This window comes from Ambystoma mexicanum, chromosome 5q (assembly GCF_040938575.1).
Source record: "Ambystoma mexicanum isolate Mex_15411 chromosome 5q, UKY_AmexF1_1, whole genome shotgun sequence".
In the NCBI taxonomy this organism is placed as follows: domain Eukaryota; kingdom Metazoa; phylum Chordata; class Amphibia; order Caudata; family Ambystomatidae; genus Ambystoma; species Ambystoma mexicanum.
In genome coordinates, this window is record NC_090933.1 from 1,250,080,598 (window position 1) to 1,250,100,008 (window position 19,411).

Consider the following 19,411-nt stretch of genomic DNA (forward strand, 5'->3'; position numbering starts at 1 on the left):
TATCACATTTGGTTTAAGAGTGGGAGCAAGGATAGGTTGGACACAGACTAACTTTGGTTTTAGACTGCCGTACATCGACGGCCCTTAGAAACGTCAGTTGAGGGAATAACCCCCTTCGAGTTAGGGCCATAACCCCCTTAGAGTTAGGGCCAGATAGGCATTACACAAACTCCACAAATATAATAAAGGTTTTCAAGCTGTTACTTTTGAGTCTGCGTCTCTCTTGATACCATTCCTGTCTCACACTACTCAAAGAACTACTCTTTCCATTAGCATAAGGGAAAAAGGTGACGTCTCAAAACATATCACAGGATAGCAACAACCAATCACTGTCCAGCAACACGTAGACTGCCTCTGTCCTGGAATTATTGGCTTCTTTCTCTGATGCTCGGAGGGCAGTTAAGTACTTCACTCTGGAATTGTCTTTACATGTGCATTAATGGTGTGTGTTTTTACTTGTGTGTAATTCAGGATCATCCTTTGTTTACTTTAACGCTATCACCCATGTTGCCATACTCATTTACTTTCCCAGAGCTCAGCACCAGGGAACGAAATGAGAGCACTGTAGAGACATCACAAGCTCCTGTGATCAATTAGGGAACTTGGGCATGTGCACTGGTGCGGTCTCCATTTTGCTAAGTACCTGCTCAGCACCAAAGTCCCAAGGTGGTCTACCTGACAAACGCATTCTCTGAAGCCCAACACAGGACACAGCATGCTGTAGTAGGTGGTCCAAAAAGGAGAAACGTCTGCTGGCTACTGTGGCGTGATAGAGTAAGGAGGCTGACGAGGTATTCTCATTTTGGCTATAGACTTTTATTCATAACTCAAAGAAGGTCTTTTCCCATCTGTAGAGGAGTTGTCCCGGTCTCAAAGAAAATACTGGTCACAATATCCGTAAAACAAAAAGGTACCGTCCTCGGTCCAAGCCAACTACTCTATCCCTGCGACTAAGATCCAAAACACTCAGTGTGCCAGGTTCTTCTGGCCAAAAGCACCAGATGAATGACTCCCCTCTCCTGTTAAAACGATCCATTCTTGGTTGATTCAATAGCAGTCTCTTGTGAAAGGGTTTGCTTTACCAAACACACTAGGACCAGGAGAATGACTCCCATCTCCTGGTCTGCTTTACAAGACTGTTCCTTGATATTCTCTTAAACATGTTTTGAAAAGTCCTTTCACTTCCTCTCAAGGATTACTGCACAAGTGGGTTAATTGTTTCTCAATTCTTCTTCTTACGGTTGACACCCTCTTGGGGCTACTTGTGTCTTGACTACAGGGGAGATTGCTCATGAATAGCTCTTGGTCCTTTTCCTCTCTTTCCTGCAATTTGGATGTCATACTTTGACAAGGGAGTTCACTCCCGGGGTACTCTTGATGTTTAGGGCTCTTGTCACCAAAGTGACGAGGAAGTTCACTCTTGATGTATTCTTTACTTTGAAAGTAGGCTTGGTATTTAGGGAGACTATCCCCGCAAGTCTCTTGCTGTTTTCCTCCTTGACTTTCAGCATCACTGTGCCAGCTTCTATTTTCAGAGGATACAGGACCCTTGATCTTTTGTGGATTACTGTGATGAGGGAGACCACTACCGAATAATACTTGACTCTTGGTGTTCTGGGTATCCTCGGGCATCTCCAACACTTCCGCAGGGCGCACCTCTGGCCTGTACCTCTCCACGGAATTCCTTCAAAGGTTGCACCCTATTCCACACTGCTACTGTCAACTCTCGCTCTGCTGTCAAACACTCCTCTGACATCTGCCGTCTCCAGGAAGCTCTTGATTCGTTCGGTCTCAACGAGACTTGGTTCTCAGCCAGCTCTGTCACGAGTTTTGACACTCTCCTTACTGATGGCTACAAGATCCTCTCCAAACCCAGAACTAACTGCCCCAACAGGGGTGTAGCCTTGATTTTCCCAGAGTGGATCCCTGCTTCTGTCATTCCTAAGCAGGACTACTCCTCCTTTGAATGCCTGGTCTGCAGGCTCTCTATCTCTCCTGGCCTCTATCTCACTGCGGCCACTATCTACAGGCCGCCCGGCCAGGTCGCCCTCTTCCTCTCCGGGTGGGCTGACCTTTCCTCCTCCGTCCTTGCCTCTACCTCTGAACTTCTCTTCCTCGGAGACCTGAACATCCGCCTGGCTCAGGAACATCAGTCTCGTGATGATAGCTCAGGTGCAACGCGCTGTTCTTTAAAGCACAAGTTCGATCCATGGGTCCCCGCTTAGAAACCTCTGGGTATTAAGCATGTTATAAATAACCAATTACAATTACCTGGATGCCACCAACCCCTCTTCGGGGCTGCTTCGCAACCTCTGGATGCATATATATATATATATATATACTCACTCTGCAGGGCACACACGGAATGTTCTGATCTCCTCAGACCATCTCTCTAACCCTCTCACCACTCCTCTCTCTCAGAATGACCAATTCCTCCTCTCCTCCCACCTCTCTCTCTCTCTCTCGCTCTCTCTCTCTCTCTCTCTCTAACCCTCAGGTCAAGCCATCCCCAGCACTGTCACCTACCTTCTCGGTCATCCGACCCATGAAGCGCGTGTCAGTGAAGGCTTTCGCCGCTACTTTCTCTCCTCCTCCTACACCTTTGGCTGACTCACACTGACACAGACCTCTCTAACCTTCATCTCTCTAGCTCTTATTCTTGACCTCCTTGCCCCTATCATGACGATCTACTGGAAGCTCCCTTTTTCAAGGGCAACACTTGGTACGATTCCGACCTCGCCACACTTAAACGCAAGTTGAGAGGAAGTGGAGGGCATCAAGTGCACCCTCTGACAAACTGGTCTGCCGACTGCTCCGAAGGCAGTACAGACTTTCTGTCCTCTCTAAGAAGAGGGCCTACATCCAAGCATCTAACAACTCTGCCGAACTTTTCAAAATATGCAAGGAGCTGGCCAATCCTGCTGCAGTCTCTACCACTCCTGTCCCCTCCCAGGCCCTCTGCACGTCCATGGCTTCTCATTTCACCACTAAAACACAGGACATCCTGTCTACTCTCTCTTCCTCCTCCTCTGCCACCCCTGGCCTGTCTTCGGTCACTTCTCCTCCTCCTTTCTCATGTTCACCCCTGACGATGTTTCTGGACAATTCTGATCTATGAAGGTCTCATCAAAGCAGGTTCTCCCCTGCTCGTCCAGAATCTTCAAGGACCACATCAACACCCTAGCTCCAGTCTTGGCTGATTTCTGCAATCACTCCTTTGCCACTGGAACCTTCCCCTCCCCACTTAAGCACTCCCTTGTGCACCCCATTCTTAAGAAGCCCTCTGCCGATCCTTCCTCTCCGGCTAACTATCGCCTGATCTCCATCACTCCTTTCCTGGGTAAAGTCCTGGAAAACCTGCCCATCTCCCAGCGTAATCTGCATACTGAATCTGTTGGTTGTCTCCACGACCACCAGTCTGGCTTCAGAGCTGTCAGAAGCACAGAAAATGCTCTCCTGAACACCCGTCCTCATTCTCCTCGATCTATCCTCTGCTTTTGACACGGTCAACCATGCCATCCTACTCAATCGCCTCCATGACAACCTGGGTATCGCTGGTCAGGCCCTGTGCTGGTTGACCTCCTTATTTACTGACCGTCCCTCCCAGGTCCAACTGGGGTCTTTCCTCTCTTCTATCTCTCTGTCTACTTGTGGTGTTCCTCAGGGGTCTAACCTTTCTCCGTGGTTATTCAACCACTCCCTGTCACCTCTGGCCCACCGCATTGCTACATTCTATTCAAACGTTCAGTGTTATGCAGTTGACACCCAGCTCTCCTTCAGGCTCCCCTCAGCCACCTCTGCTCCTTCTCTCATACCAGACTGTCTGGCCGTAATTCAGGAATGGTGTGCTGCCAATGATTTTTGCCTTAATGCCAGTAAGACTCAGATCCTCCTCATCAGGACACCTGCTTTCTCCTTTCCTCTCTCTCTCTCTGGCCGCCCACCCTGGGCCCTCTTCGTGTGAGGCTAAGAACCTTGGTGTCATCTTCGACTTCACCCTCTCCTTCTTTCCTCACATCTCTGACATCTCTAAGAAGTCACACTTTCAGCTACAACTCCTCAGAGGTATTCTGCCATTTCTCACTTTCCCCCAGACGCTCACTGTCTCTAGAGCCCTGGTCCTCTCCAGGCTGGACTATTGCAACAGCCTCTTCCTAAATCTGCCCATCTCTACTCTTCGACCTTTTCAACTCATCCAGAACAGGACTGCGTGACTTGTCCTTGGCCTCAAGCCCAGGGATCGTATCTCTCCAGCTTTGAAACCTCTGCACTGGCTCCCTGTGGCTGCAAGAATGAAATTCAAGACCCTTTGCATCGTCCGGAGGGCTTTCTGGGGCTTGGTACCGCACTACCTCCTACCTCTGTTTACTTCCTAAACATCTTCCTTCTCTAGCTCTCCGCTCATCCACCTCCAATTCTCTGAGGGTCAGATGCTTTTCCAAGCAGAGAATGGGGGCAGATCTCTTTCGTCAGGTAGGGCCTCCCTCTGGAACAGAATCCCTGCCTCTCTCAAACTTGAGCAGAACCACCTCTGGTTCCGAAAGCAACTGAAGACCTTCCTTTTTGCTTCTGCTTTCTCTCTTCCTCTCCCCTGCTAATGTCCCTGATAACTCTGCACACTGGTCACCTGGCCACCCCTGAACTCGGGCCCGAGGTTCCTGTATGTCCAGTTGCCCTTGCGCTGCCTCAGGACCCTCTAAGCATTTTAGGGTCTGTATCTGTAACCCTACATTCTCTTCTCTTTGCACTTAAAAGCCACCCTCTTGCAGCACTTAAGTCATCTGCACTTCTCCTCACCACCACCCGCCCTTGGCACTTCTCCCGTCCCCTCATTCCTGCACATGCGCGATCTGAATGACACAAGGCCTAGTAAGATCGTTGTTTGTCCTCCTTCTGTTTCCCCCTCCTTGTCTTGTCGCGCCTAGAAACAGTTCTGTACAGGTGTGTTATAAATGACATATCATATCACTGTGACAAGGGAGATGACCCCACTCGTGTCTCCCACAACTCCTGTAACCTTGGCTGTGGCCGGAGTGCATCTCTGGTTCTTCCCTGGTCTTGGGTCAGTTTCTCGCTCACACACGTCTTCAGTATGTCTTTCTTCCTTGGTTCCTGTTTCGGTGAGGCTCTGCAGCACCGCTCTACTTGCGGCAGTCTGGGCGCAGTTTCTGGATCACTCAGTCCACCTTCCCGAGTTTGCGCAAACACCAACGTCCTTACAGGGGATGTTGGAGTCGGGTCCGTCCCGACTCACAGAGAAAGCCTCTCTGCCTGCTGATCAAGGTTCTCTCTCTCGAAGGCCAACTGCCTCTTGATAAGTCCTGAGTCACTGAGTCCTTCTTCAATCTCTACTTTCAGCAGGGCCTGCCCCGCGTAACATCAACGTTTCTTTCCCATTGTTCCGAGGTCCTCTTCATGTTTCCTTGACGCCACCTCATTGCAGTCTTTTGGCTATTCATCCAAAGGTTATTCTTCATGTTTCCCTGCATCGTCTTCATCATAGTTACATTGGATCCTGTAGGTGATACCAAAGAAACCGTACAACAGCACACAGTAGTACTCTCAGGATGGTTATTAGATGGTTGAACCAAGGTCATGGGTTATAATTGTACTTTTTTTTCTGGTTGTAAGGGAAAGGGTTTAGGGGGGTTATTTACAGTGTGGGAGCCTTTTTCCCATGAGGGGAGTCTCTCCCTAGGTGATCCTCTCTCATATTAGCAGCCCCTACGGGGACTTTGGGTAGCGGCCTCACCTCCCTAGCCTCATTGGAAGAGCTCCCCTTTGGGGAGAAGTGACGACATCCTGTGAATCGTGAAACTATGTAGCTGCATATTTGCATCATTATTTACAGCTAAAGAAACCAGGGAACCCTTACACCCCAGTTGTGGCATCCTTATCAGACCTGCAATAAAATTGGGACAAACTATGCATATAAATCTTAACTACTAACAATAATATAGCTGATGTGTCAGAGCCAGGGATATCATTCTGTCAAGAGGGGATGGGGGTTGTGGACCCCTCTCTCAAACAGTTGTGGGAGGCTTACCAGGCTTTTTACCAGAGCCAGTCCTGCCCCAGAGATGAAGAGTGGGAGTTGAGAGGGCCCCAGTCTCTAACCTTTCTACCTGTACTTACATGAATGAATTGAGTACCACGTTTTCATACCGGTATTGCACAATGTCGGCCAGTTTCTATTGGTCCCATTGGCCTACAGCAAACATTTGCTGATCAGTTTACACTAGATATCACACACATTCCTTGCAGAGATCTGGAAGGTGGCCTATGCAAGCAAGTGTACCCCCACCCACAAGCACTCTGATGCTAGCACCTCACCCATCATTTGAAGCGTTAGCCCCCGACTCCTGACCCTGAGGTTTTGATCCTGTTGTGCCCCTGTGCGCAAATCACTAACCTTCCTTCCACAAACTAGGTGCCTGCAGTTTCAAATTGTTATTCTACTGTTACTTCTGTTCAATAGGCTTCTTTGGAAGTGGTCAGGTCTGCGCCCAACACTCATCTATCCACCAAGGATCTGCAGTTCTCTTTTACTACTGTGAGGAGTCAGGAATGAAACTCTGACACAAATGCACCTTGATTTTGGTTAAAGACTTTTATTGAAAATAGAAGGGGTTAGGAAAATGCTTCTCTGACCCTTCTTTAAGAGGAACTTTCTACCTAAACCACAAACTAAGGATTTGTCTGTGTCAGAATATCCAAAACAAAAAAAACTGTCCCATTTCCAAAGTTCTATTCTGTCTCTCACACTATAAGCTAAATTACCAGGGTGAAGATGGTAATGACTTTAGCCTTGGGTGGTTTAGAAAAGTGTTCGAAATGGAAGAATAAAGAGCTCCAACTCAACAGTTCATCACGGATAAAGATCCTTGCTCCAGAGGGTGCCTCCCTTCCCCTGGATTCTTCTTTACTTTGTGATATTTTCACAAGTAACAGTTCCTTGTGCCTTTCTTTATCAGTAACAACATTCACACACACAAAAACTGTCTGGTTTTATAATTTTGTCTCTTTCACGATACCTGGTATACTCTCCTGCCAGTGTTTTTCTCCTTATCTCCCAGTTAACACAATCCTTTTTCCTAGTCCTGATATTTCTCCTTAGGATCTCTTTAACCTTTGTGCATTCTTTGTTCCTGACTGGTATCTCTCCTGCCAGGGCTTCTTGCAATCACACACTGGCAATGGCCTGGTATACTCTCCTGCCATGGCTTCTTGTATTCCCACAATTGTAATTGCCTTATACACTCTCCTGCCAGGGCTTCTGTATCCACACACTTGTAATTGCCAGGTATATTCTCCTCCTAGGGCTTCTTGCATTTCCACGGGCTCTCTGCCCTATCCCCCTAGACTTGAACATTTACTTTGTTTTATAATGTATCTTCTTGATATATTATCCTGTCCGGGTTGCCCATAAACTTGCACAGAAGACATTCACATACTTATAGGGTTTTCATTCGCAGTTAATTTCCCCTTTTAATCATAAGCTCTCTCGCTTGTTTTCCCTTAGTTTCCTTCTTTACTATTTCTTGCATTCAGCGTGGCCGCTGATACACCCCGGTGTACCCGCCGTCTCTGGGTGGACTCACCGGCTCTTGTTGGTTTTGCTGGTTTCTTCAACTGTCAGCCAGTGGCAGTGTTCCGGTAGCTTCATTCTCGTGTCTGCTTGCTCTTGGCTCTTCTGTCTCTCGCAGCTTCTGCTGGGCTCACCTGCTTCGTTCCAGGCTCCGATGAGATAGACGCTGCTTTCTGACACCTGCAAATGCCCATGAGTCTATCGTCAGCTCCTGGCGTTCCTGCATCGTGTCCTCTTCGTGTGGCAGCTTTTCTTCTTGGTTCTCGAGCTGCCGGGCTCCTCCACACCGTTCTCAACCTTTCAGTCCCACGATCCACACAGAGAAGGGCAGCTCTCTCCGACCAGCAACCGACTTCGACTCTCTGCTTCTGCTCTTTACATTTTCGGGTCACAGGTTTGCATGTGTAACAACTAGCGCAATCCTTGGGCTTGTGGCCTTCTCTGGTCTGCATTGCTCGGATCCTCTTCCTTTTCCCAGTATTTTGATAATTCTGTGAAAGGTAATCCATTCTTGACATGGAGCACAATGAACTTGGAAAAACATTTTCAAGGGCATGACAGTCCTGGATGATTGGTAGGGGGAAATGAAGAAGGTGTTTTCTTGGGTTTCACAAGGCAGACCAGAGTTGTAAGGTTGGCCTATGGGTTTTGGGGAAAGGTTTTTACTTCCCTTCCCAGGAGGATGAAGAGACATATGTCAACAGGCCATGATGGTATTAGCTATGGTAGGGTCATCCTCAAGGGAAAATGGGGGATACCATGTCTCATCCAATGAAGCCATGATATCTCGCTGCAGGTTATCTATCCCAGTGTGATCATATAGCAGCCCACAGGGTCAGGATCAGGTGGTGGCTGCTGTCCACTGGCCACATGGAAGGAGGTCACCACTGGGAAAACAGTGATGACTCCATCATAGTTCTAACATACCCTTGCCCTTAAGATCGGGCTTCCGTGCAAATTATGTTGGTGTTTTTCAGTGAATCTCTCTACACAAGGAATTTCTTCTTTAGCCTTGCTATCCCCACCTCCCCACCTCCAGATAGAAACGCCCGATATAAAGCCACCTTCTTCCCAGCAGTTGAAAGGGAAATAGGGAAGGGAGGTCTTATTAGCATTTTTCTGTAGGGTTTCGAAACTTTGGAGACTGTCCCAATTATGGATCCTCCGGTAGCCCAAGAATAACAGTAGCATTTATTTGGGTTGATTCCCCTTGGATTCGGATTGTAACTGGAGTATGCGATATACCTCCTCATCTCCATGGACACTGGTCATTATTTGGGGGATCCCCCCTTCCAAAATATCTAGTTTTGATTAAATTGGCTCTTATTGCTGTCTGCTTACTGCCTGAGTCGATTAAGGCTTTTATCGGTAACCTGTTTACTGTGGCGGAGTCGTGAGTCTTAAATGGCATAACCCCACCAAAAAACAAAATCACTGGCAGTTTCAATGCCTTCTTCAGGAAGGCTACCTTCTTCCCAGTCCCTTCCCATCATGTAACCAATGTCCATGGGTTCTTCTTTTTTTTTTTGAGGGACAGTCCCTGGCCAAGTATCCCGATTGTCCACATGAAAAACCTATGATGAGGTGGGTTTATTTCCCCTATTTCTTTGCCTGTAACAGGTTTTCTTTCTCCCCTCCCTAGATCTTTTAATATTGGTTTATGGGAGCTGCCTTGGTTCCTATCTTTTACAAGAAAAGGGGAACAAGGAAACCCCTTTTTTATCTTTCCTTGGATCTTCACTCTGGCGTAAGCTTTTTAAAGGTCTATTGGCTTCGGCATGGTTTTGGACAGTTTCTATAGCCATTGCTACACCCGGTCTGTTTAACTAAAGGACTGCACTTTGTAGATAGGGGGAGGTTGTTTACGACCTGCTCGATGGTTAGGGATTCAGGTAATGTTTTTTACCGAGCCACAAAGCCATAGTATTTTGTACTCAGGCACCCAATTCTACAGGTGTTTCGTCCTGGTTTAACTTGATGTTTCTTAGTTTTTGTTTATAGAATTGATCTGTTTGGCCCACCCTTTGTAACAATCCTTGCTTTTTTTTAATCAAAATTAATGGTGCCCAAAGGATGTAATCGTTTTTATGAATTTTGTAGCTCACCTCTCAGATAACAAGTGTTTAAATCTTTTCCCCAAGGGAATTGATATGCCAACCTCTCAAAGGTGAGAAAAAAACACTTCTTCTACTGCTCGAGGCTGGTCTACTTCTCTTTGATCAGATGAGTCTTTTTGTGCGGTAGGTTCCCCTAAATTTTCTTTCCCGGCAGGGACCCAGGGGTCTCCTAAGGCTAGGTTTAATACCTAGGGTAGGTATTGGAAGAAGATTTATGGCAACTATAACTACTAGAAAATTACTAGCACTTTTGGGGCTTATAACTTGTAGCAGAAACTTCATAAGCTTTTAAGTGGCAGTTTAAGACCTACTGGCTTCCTTTCTTTTTTCTACAGCACAATTTGGGTGCACATCCAGTGTTTTGCTTTGTTTCCGATTTCTCGCCACTGCTATAATACAGATTCTTGCATTTTGACACTGTGTTGAATCTAAATTGCACTTTGAATTTTACCACTGTTTTAAATCTAACTGCACTTTGAATTTTTGTTTTTTAATCCAGTTGCATTTTGATTACAGCCACTGGGCTCAATTCAGTTGCATTTTGAGTGTAACCACTGTGTTGAATACAATATCATTTTTAGTGTAGCCACTGTGTTGAATCCAGTTCCATTTTGTGTGTAGCCACTGTGTTGGATCCAGTTGTATTTGGAGTCTAGCCACTGTGTTGAATCCGGTTGGATATTGTGTGTAGCCACTGTCTTCAATCCAGTTGTATTTGGAGCGTAACCACTGTTTAAATCTGGCAGCACCTTGAATTCTGTCGCTATTTTCACCCCAGCTGCGCTTTAAATTCTGCTACTTTGTTGAATCTAGTTGTGCTTTGTACTTTGCCACTTTTTTTAAATCTAGCTGCGTTTGGTTTTTGCCACTGTGTTCAATCCAGTTTCATTTGGAGTGTACCCACTGTTTAATCTGGCTGTGCTTTGAAGTCTGCTGCTGCTTTCGATCCAGCTGCACTTTGAATACTGTCCCTGTGTTAAATCCAGTTGCGCTTCGAATTTTGCCAATGTGGTCAATCTAGTTGCAGTGTGAGCGAGGCCACGGTTTTAAATCTTGCTGCACATTGAATTTGGCCACTGTTTTTAATCCAACTGTGCTTTGAATTTGGCCACTGTTTTTAATCCAGCTGTGCTTTGATTTGCCACTGTTTTTAAACCAGTTGTACTTTGAATACTTCCTTTGACCTTAATCTAGCTGCCCCCTGAACACTGCCACTGGTAATCTAGCAGTATTCTGTATTTAGCCACTGCTTTGAACCTTATCAACATCTTTAATCTAGCTGCCTTTTAGTGTGCTGATAGTACTACAGGCCCATGACCACGGTTCTAGCCACCACAGCAGAGGCAGCGAATTATCCATCATGCCAAGCAGCTCCAAGGTTAGAGAGCACTATGGCGCACCAGAATCCTGGCCAACCCCTCTTCCTGCCCACTCTCCCTCCTCCCTATGCAGACTCCACATGTCCAACCCTTGGGGGGGGCGGGATTACTCCACTCTTGTATTTGTATTTTAACATTTGGAACGTGCTCTTACCAGACCAAACCGTATAATGGTGCAGCTGGCAATGTGAAGGGGGTCAAAACAAGTTAACCCACCTTCAAATTTAAACAGGGTTCACATCATAAATAGATTTATAACCATTTTACCTGAACAGGAATGTTTTAAGTACCCTGCGGAATTGATAAAGAGAGTCTAAGGCCGTAATCTCTCTAGGAATAATATTCCTTAGCCTTGGGCCGAAGACAGCAAAACGTCTATCCCCCTTGACACAAACACAGATGATGGGATACTCAACAGTGATTGATCCTCTGATTGTAGGTATCTAGAGGGCTGATAGAGGCTAATCCTGTCCCTTAGATAACATGGGACTAGTCCATTCAGGCATTCAAATACAAGACATGCCACTTAGAATTTAATGCGTTCTTCCACTGCCAGCCAGTGCAGTGCTCAGCGAGAAGGAGAAACATGGGCCGTTTTACTCAGTGCACAGGCCAGTCTAACTGCTGCTTTCTGGGCCTTCTGAAGCCTGTGAAGTTGTTTTACTGGGATTCCCATCAATAGACTGTTGCAATAGTCCCAGATGGGCATTAGACAGAGCACCCACCGCCGTAGCATGATCTTCTTGTAAGATGCATGGAAGAACCTGGCAAAGTAGTCTCAACAAGTAAAAATATGCCTGTATCTTGGCTCCCACCTGGCCTTCATAGCCCAGGTTATCCTGCCAAATACAGCCCAAATTCTTTACCTTACAAATAAAACTCAACTCAACCCCCAAAAGATTGGGAATTGGTTGTTTCTTGGAGGCTGTGAGTCAGTGATTAGGCCCAAGCAGGATAAACTCTATTTTAGAGGTGTTCAATTGAAGATTACTAATAGACATCCACTCTCTGATCTCTAGTAAACACTGATTGAACCTGGCAAACGTTTCTTCAAGGCTGCCAATTTTAATTAAGATCTGAGTGCCATCGCCATAGGATTGATAACTCATCCCATGAGGTCTCCAGATCTCCGTTAATGGACGAAGATACAAATTAAAAAGAAGAGGCAAAAGAGAGGACCCCTGTGGTACACCACAACCTATAGTGATGGAATCTGAGGTAAAACCTCCAAGTCTCACGCACAGCTGACGATTTTCCAGAAAAGACTCAAACCATTTAATAGCATGCTGTGATTCTCTGCCAACCATCCGCAACTGGTCAAGTAGGATGGAATGCTTAACCGTATCGAAAGCTGCTGACAGATCCAACATTACCAGGAGTGAAAGTTCACCTTGGACTGCCAGCAGAGCTGTCTCCGTGCCAAACTTTGGACCAAACCGGGATTGGAAGGGGTCATGCAGAGGCTCCTCTTTACAAAAGCCTGCAACTGCTGGGTGACTACTTTCTCCAGGGAAGTCCTGCAATGGGTCGGTAATTCTGAAGGACCAGAGGGTCCAGATTAACTTTTTTTTAACAAGGGTGTTAAGACTGTATGATTCAGTGTCTGTGGCACCGAACCCTGATTCAGAGATTTATTAACAAATGCAGTCAGGAAGGGTGAAATGTCCTCGGCCATGCGTTTTGCTGCCAGTGCAGGCAGTGGAAATAGGGAATCATTGGTAGGTTTCAGGGATTTGACCGATAAACATATATAGTCCTCCGATACCGGATAGAAGTCAAACTGCTTCGTAATATCATCATCCCTGGGCTGCTCCTGCCCCAAGGGGAATTGCTTAATAATCTGTCCCAGGGGATTGTGGGCTGGAACCTGACCTTTAGCTACAATATTTTTCTTAATGCATTCAATTTAATTTTCTCCTGAATGAATCTATTGATGGCATTTGTCTGTGCTAATGATGGTGTAAAAGAGGAGTTTTACTAGTAGGGTGGCAGAATTTGGATACGGTGGAGAACAGTTCTCTTGGTTGATTACTGGCATCCACAATTTCTTCATGAAGAAATTCTCTTTAGCTAAGAAAACCGCTTTTTGTAGTTAATTAACGCTGTTTAAGCTTTATTAATATTCTCAAAGGTGTGACTTTTTTGCCATGTACGTCCTGTCGCACTAATTTGCGCAGAGGAACTAAATTTTGTCTGAACCAGGGTTTGGAAGCCCTTCTCCTCTTAGGTTACATAAGTGCACATTTGGCATATACAGTATCCATAAGCCCGGTCTCAAAGTGAAGAAATCTTCCCTGAGTAATGTAATATCAACGGAGGCCAACAATTCCGTAATCTCTGATGCAGGGATTTTATCTAGGTCTTTACGTTTTTGTAATAATGTGCTTGGGATGTCTGTTGGCCCTTGAGTGTTCCTCGGGGACACAGTCAAGGTAAATAACTGAACAACATGGTCTGACCAATGAATAGGTAAATTGGCTGTATGCGTACCTCACACTATGTAAATCCAGGCAATGACATTTAGTGTAAGTAGACGAATTTCCCAATAACCGAAGGCCATGGTTTTCAAAATTATTCCAGAGTTCTTTAGAACCTGGATGTTTATTGTCATCTAGCCAGATAGTCCAATCTCACGCCAGTAGAATCTCTCTATGTTTGCTGCCTGATGTTAAAAGAAATACATCACTTCTAAAGGGTCCTGGGGGTCTGTATCCCAACACTATGTGAACAGCTGAGGTTGGGGACAATTCAATAGTCAAATGTCCTACTTGTGAGTCATGACCCCAATCCAAAGTGTGCAAATTGGCAATTTGCAGTGAATTCCTATAGATAATTGCAATACCCCCTCTGCGTTTACCAACACGGTTAATATGTTGTATCAGAACATTTTCTGGCACTAAACCATGGAATAGGGTGTGTGAAGTAACTGAAAACCATGTTTCAATAATCAGGAGAACATCTAAGTTGCAATCCTCAATCAAATTGGCTACTTCTGTAGCATGGGCACAGGCAGATCTAGCATTAATTAATGCTTCTTTAATGCCCAGCTGAAGGTTTCTAATGGACTCCACCTCATTGGGATGCAAGATACCTAAATCTCTGATTTTGTTCTGCGTTCTCAATGTGAGATCCCCCTTATTATTATTCAATGCCTTTAGAGTATGCCCTAAGCGCTGCCAGGGCTACCCTCGCCAATACCCCCCACTTTTGGCTGCCCCACCGACCCTCACACACACGCCACAGCACCCAGGAATCTGCAACACCCTGGCTGGCTCTCATCTCTGCATATTTCACCCTATCTCCCACCCAGATCCCTACCTGCACCTCTCACTTACACCATTACGACCTTCCCCATCTCACCCAACCCCGTGAAATCACTTTTCCACCCATCCCCCAACACTGATCCCATTCAGCCCTCTCGACACTCCTCTGCGTGGTTGTTGCCAGGGTGCGTTTGTATTTAGTGTGGGTTTGTGTATGTGTGATGTGAGCATGGGTTGCACGTTCGGGTCATTCCCAGTTAGATCTGCTTGGATTGGTTATATCCTAAGGTTAGCCAGATTTCTCGTTTTGGTGCAGTGGGACCACGTGCCAGTCCATATAGGGACAGTATTTGCTTGGGGGTGTCAGTCCCAAGATCCACGAGTGGCAGTTAAGGATACAAGGTGTTTTGTGTTTGTTAGGGTCTCTGGTTGTGTGTTTGGTGGCCCATGTGGAGCAGGCAGTGCTCAAACGTGGCAGGTTTGAGCATCTCCGGTGCAGTGGTGGGCGGAAGGTGTTTAGTATTGTTTTGCTGGTTTGGTTGGTAGTTTTGTTGGTGTGGTCCTGTTGCCAGTGGGTTCGATACACCTGTTTGAATAACCATCTCTTGTCTTCGGTATTAGGTTGAGTGCATGTTTTTTGAGGTGTGGTGGTGATGTGTTGAGGTATGTGTCTGGTTGTTTGAAAGAAAGGGAGGTGTGTTATGATGTGCGTTTGTGTGGAAGCAAGGGAGGTGTTCTGAAAGGTTTTCCTATGATCTGTTTATCCTCCTGCTTCATCCTTCTCTGAATGCATGGTGTGAAACTGCAGGTATGAGGTCATGAATGGAATGCCAGGAGTGTGACTGACTGGAATGTTGAGTGTGTATGAGATTCCGCCCAGGGCAGTTGGTGATGATGCAGCTTAGTTGGTGGGCGCCAGTGGGCTCCCCTCTGACAGTACTTTGTATCCTCCTAAAGTACCTGATGATCTATGATACCTGAATAAAGTAACCTGAAGAATACCTGCAGCTACTTTGAGTATCTTTCACAAGTAACCCTGACATTTGGTCATAACAGTGTGGTATGGGCCGTTTCAGCTATCAAGAAAACCTGGAGTTAATCTCTTCTCCCAACCAATGATGCCTCAATGATGTTTACTGACTAAGAGATCTCCTCTTTCCAGAGCTAGGCAGGTGAGGTGTGATGGTTAGGAAGCATGGAGGAGCACTTTAGAATCTCATGGTGTAGCCTTGCCTGAAGAGATTGATTGCCAATAACGGACACAACTTGATATGCTCCCTCCACCAAGACAATAGAGGAAATAATTTGGAAGTCAATGGGTCGTCTAAGCTTTGGGGAATTTTCCTGCTTTTTCATTTTTTTCTTAGGATGAATACTCCACCACCTCTAGGCATGACAAATCAGATCAGAGTGATATAGTGTTTACTGTACACTCCCACTGGGCCTTACCTGAACCCAACCCAAAAGAGGAACAAGCCCCAAACCAGCGTTCCCTGTGTAGCAAGGACAATCGGGAGACCTGGGTAGAGACTGTTCATGCTGAGGCCTCAAGTTGCTCTGGTGACTCCCTTGTTGACTTCTGTCCCAGGGTCCAGAAAACAATTTATGTTAGTCACCAAGCCATAGAAACATGAATGGCTGAGAGGAACTTGAATCCTGAATCTGATATGAAGCTTCAGAGCCACACAATGACAGCATCACTTCCACCAGATTTCAAAAGGGCTGACTGGTTCTTTAAAACTTAGATGATCACAAGAAGCAAAATGGAGGCAGCAATTCATGGAAGGGGGAGATTAGCGTAAACTCTGGGAGAACCCAATAGAGGGAAAGGTAACATCTGAATCAAACATGTGGAAGCTGGTGCAGGGCCAATGCCAGTGTGAACAGGGAACAAATTTAGAGAGGAACTAATCTGGGGTATTACTGATCTATCGGGCGGAGGGGGTCATAAACGCTATACAAGAACACAATTGAAGGCAAGAAATAACAGAGTGGGGAAGGAGTCCTGAAAATAGCGATAGCTGTAAGCCTGCTGGGGGTTATATCATAGACAGACAGAAACAAGGGTGGACAAACAGCTACAAAGCTAGTGATGGTTGTATCACAGACTCCGACTGAGACCAAAAACAAAGGAGACCATGCTGCTACAAGCTTTCGGAGAGCTTTATCTCAGACCATGGCAGGCACCAAAGACCAAGGCGGAGACACCAGGGCCTGTAATGGTTCAACTTAATGGTTCAAGTTAGGAAGATGACACCATGTTGGTGGGTGACAATAACACTGCTTGGCAAGTACCCTAGAGATGGTAAAATGCTTGCTGGTATGGTCCCAGGAATGTTTGGTTGAAGTATTTATTAATGCTAAACTTAAAAAGATGAAGTCTTGAAGGTGCTAGTTAAATTAACAAATTGTTGAAATGGTAACCCATTATAAATATCTTGGGATGAATAAAGCAAAACAAAGACCTGATGGCTGTTAGGTTTACAGTTAATCTTAGCCATTACAAAAAGGTGAAAGACTATATGCAAATCAGGCTTGGTCCTGCCCCAGAAGGGACAGCCCAGCCAGAACTGCTAGGTCACATCCCTTCTGCACAAGACCACAAGCATACCCAGACATGTTTCGGCCTCAGGGGACCTTGCCTAGCAGTTCAGGCTGGGCTAATCCCATTGGTGGCAGTACATGACTGATTTGCATATGGCTGGACCCCTTTTGCAATGGCGCAGACGGGCTAAAAACCGGTGGTGTGGAAGGTTGCTCAGAGTAGTGGCAGTTGTTCAGATTAATTCAAAACCCAGGTAGAAGTGTAGTCAAGGAGCATGCAGCCTGTTAGAACTCTAAGCCTGTGAGTTCCAGCCAGGAAGAGAGCTGGGCTCTAAAACCCTGGGGCACTTTGTAAAAATGTAAAGTGCAGTTTGGACCCCTAGACCCTTTATAAATTCATAGCATCAGCAGGAGAGTAAGACCAAAGGACAATTTGCAAGACCTAACTTCGAGACTGACCTTTAAACATAGGATAAGCCAAGAAAAACATGAGAAAACTACTTGACTCTACATATATTTGAATTCCCTCCTGCACATTATTTGGCTCTTTCAGCCTAGAGAGGCTATCCTGTTTCGTTATGTGGACATATCTCGCCGCTGTATGCATTCACACAACCCAAACTGTTGTGTTTGCTTAAGGAACATGTTAAACCTTAAAGTTGATCCAACATTATCAAACTGGACACTACTCAATGCTGTGGTAGTCAGGCAAGCAGTGGATACATAAATCATGATCTTCCTACTTTGCAAACTTACATCAGGTACTTCAATCACCTATCAAACCGGGTTGGCAAGCTGTCAGAAGAGACATGGCCAACAAGAGGGAAAAAAAAAACCTACAGAAATAATAAATGTTTCTGCCAAGAAACCAGCTTGTGGACTGCATGTATAGGATTTATATAACACAAACCTAGATGGAAAGCAACAGAGGGATATACTCTGGGCACACTTGGGGATTTACAAGTAAGCGTGCAGGGGTTGACACGTAAAATTACAACAAAATGTCGAGTGATATACGAGCTGGGGATGAAGATATAAAGGAGTAATTAAACAGGCAGTGCTCTGCATCAGACTATAAACTGAATCTAAAAATAGATGGAAGCTTGAACACTTTTCGTCACTAAGAGATACGTTTCTTTGACCAGAAGGCGATTTAAGGCGTTCTGTGGCATTACTGAGGTGGTGTGGCTCACCCTACTTTGTGCGATGGGAAACATTGGATTTCCTGTTTTTGTCCTGATGAAGGTTGCGTTATCAAGTGGACACTACTATTGAAGTCCTTATAGACAACCGAAACACGTGTCGACGAGTATATCTGTGGAAATAACTGTACACAGAATAAAAATCCCCCGACAACAGGCAGAGGGACCCTAAAAGTGTTAACATTGAATATTGTTTATGGTGACCAAGTAGGTCATGTGTGTAGGCACAAATTCATTTGTGGTAAGAGAGAAAGAATGTATGGTAGGAATGAATGTACGCGAGTTGAATTGCAAAAGATTTAATTTTATTGTAGAGATATTGAATTTCTTATGTTTAAAATATTAAAAAAGAAAATGGAACTTTGAAAGTGGCATTTGTTGGTTTATATAAAAGGATAAATGCATTTGATCTGTCATCTTTTATCCTATTGGTCATTTTTTTGTTGTTCAAAGTATTTAGCCTGAGGGACCAAGGATTGTAATCAGGCACCCCTTCATTGTTTGGTTCTTTGGGATAAATCCAGGATCCTGCCACTTTAGTTCTTCCTACTACAGAACAAATTGTGCCAGTTGATAATCTTCAAATTAAACAGAAAGATGTTATTCCTGCTGCCTCAACTGCCATACCTTCGACAAATCTGGTTCAATGCTTCCCGAATGATACAAATAGAAATTGTGGTCCACCCACTGCCATGATCTCGGTTGATGACACTTTTTCAACTGGCGGTGGACTCCCGACTCAAGATCTTTCTTCATCGGCCTGCACGAGCCAGATGGCTTCATTTGGAATGTACTCCGGCTCTTCGAAAACCCTGGTGAATATTGCCAGTGCAGCAATTCCTCTTAAAGCAAAAAGAGCCTTTAAACCAAAAATTAACAAGACGCAAGCTGGGCCTAAGTCGCAGTCAAATACCTCAAAATAATTTATCAGGAACCTTTCAACTCGGCCTCAAATTGGGCCATTCAAGCGTCCTTCTAAGATGCTGCTGCAAGGCAAAATGAAAAGTGCTCTTAAATCTATCAGCCCAGTACAGCACATTCTATCTGATTTGAATAACCCAAATAAAACACCAAGAGTCTAATTTGTATATACACCAAATGTAACCTCGTCCGTATCGATTGATCTATGCGATTTATCCACATATTCAGATGACGAGGAAGAAACTTCAGTAGACGACAATTGAGTAGACGATTATTGATGAGTCTACCATCAATAAGAACCAGTCATCGGCAACTGTCAGAAACCTGTTATCTACGAAAGTCCCCACAGGATCCTCAGAAGTGGACATAAACTCCCGACAACATTGGCAAATAGAGA

The 19,411-nt window shown here is 45.4% G+C and overlaps 1 protein-coding gene across 2 annotated transcripts in view; it reads right to left on the reverse strand.

The window, feature by feature from the left end:
- The window catches only part of ZC3H3 (zinc finger CCCH-type containing 3), a 2,515,563-nt gene that overhangs the window by 807,705 nt on the left and 1,688,447 nt on the right, over positions 1-19,411 (reverse strand). The window lies entirely within an intron of this gene.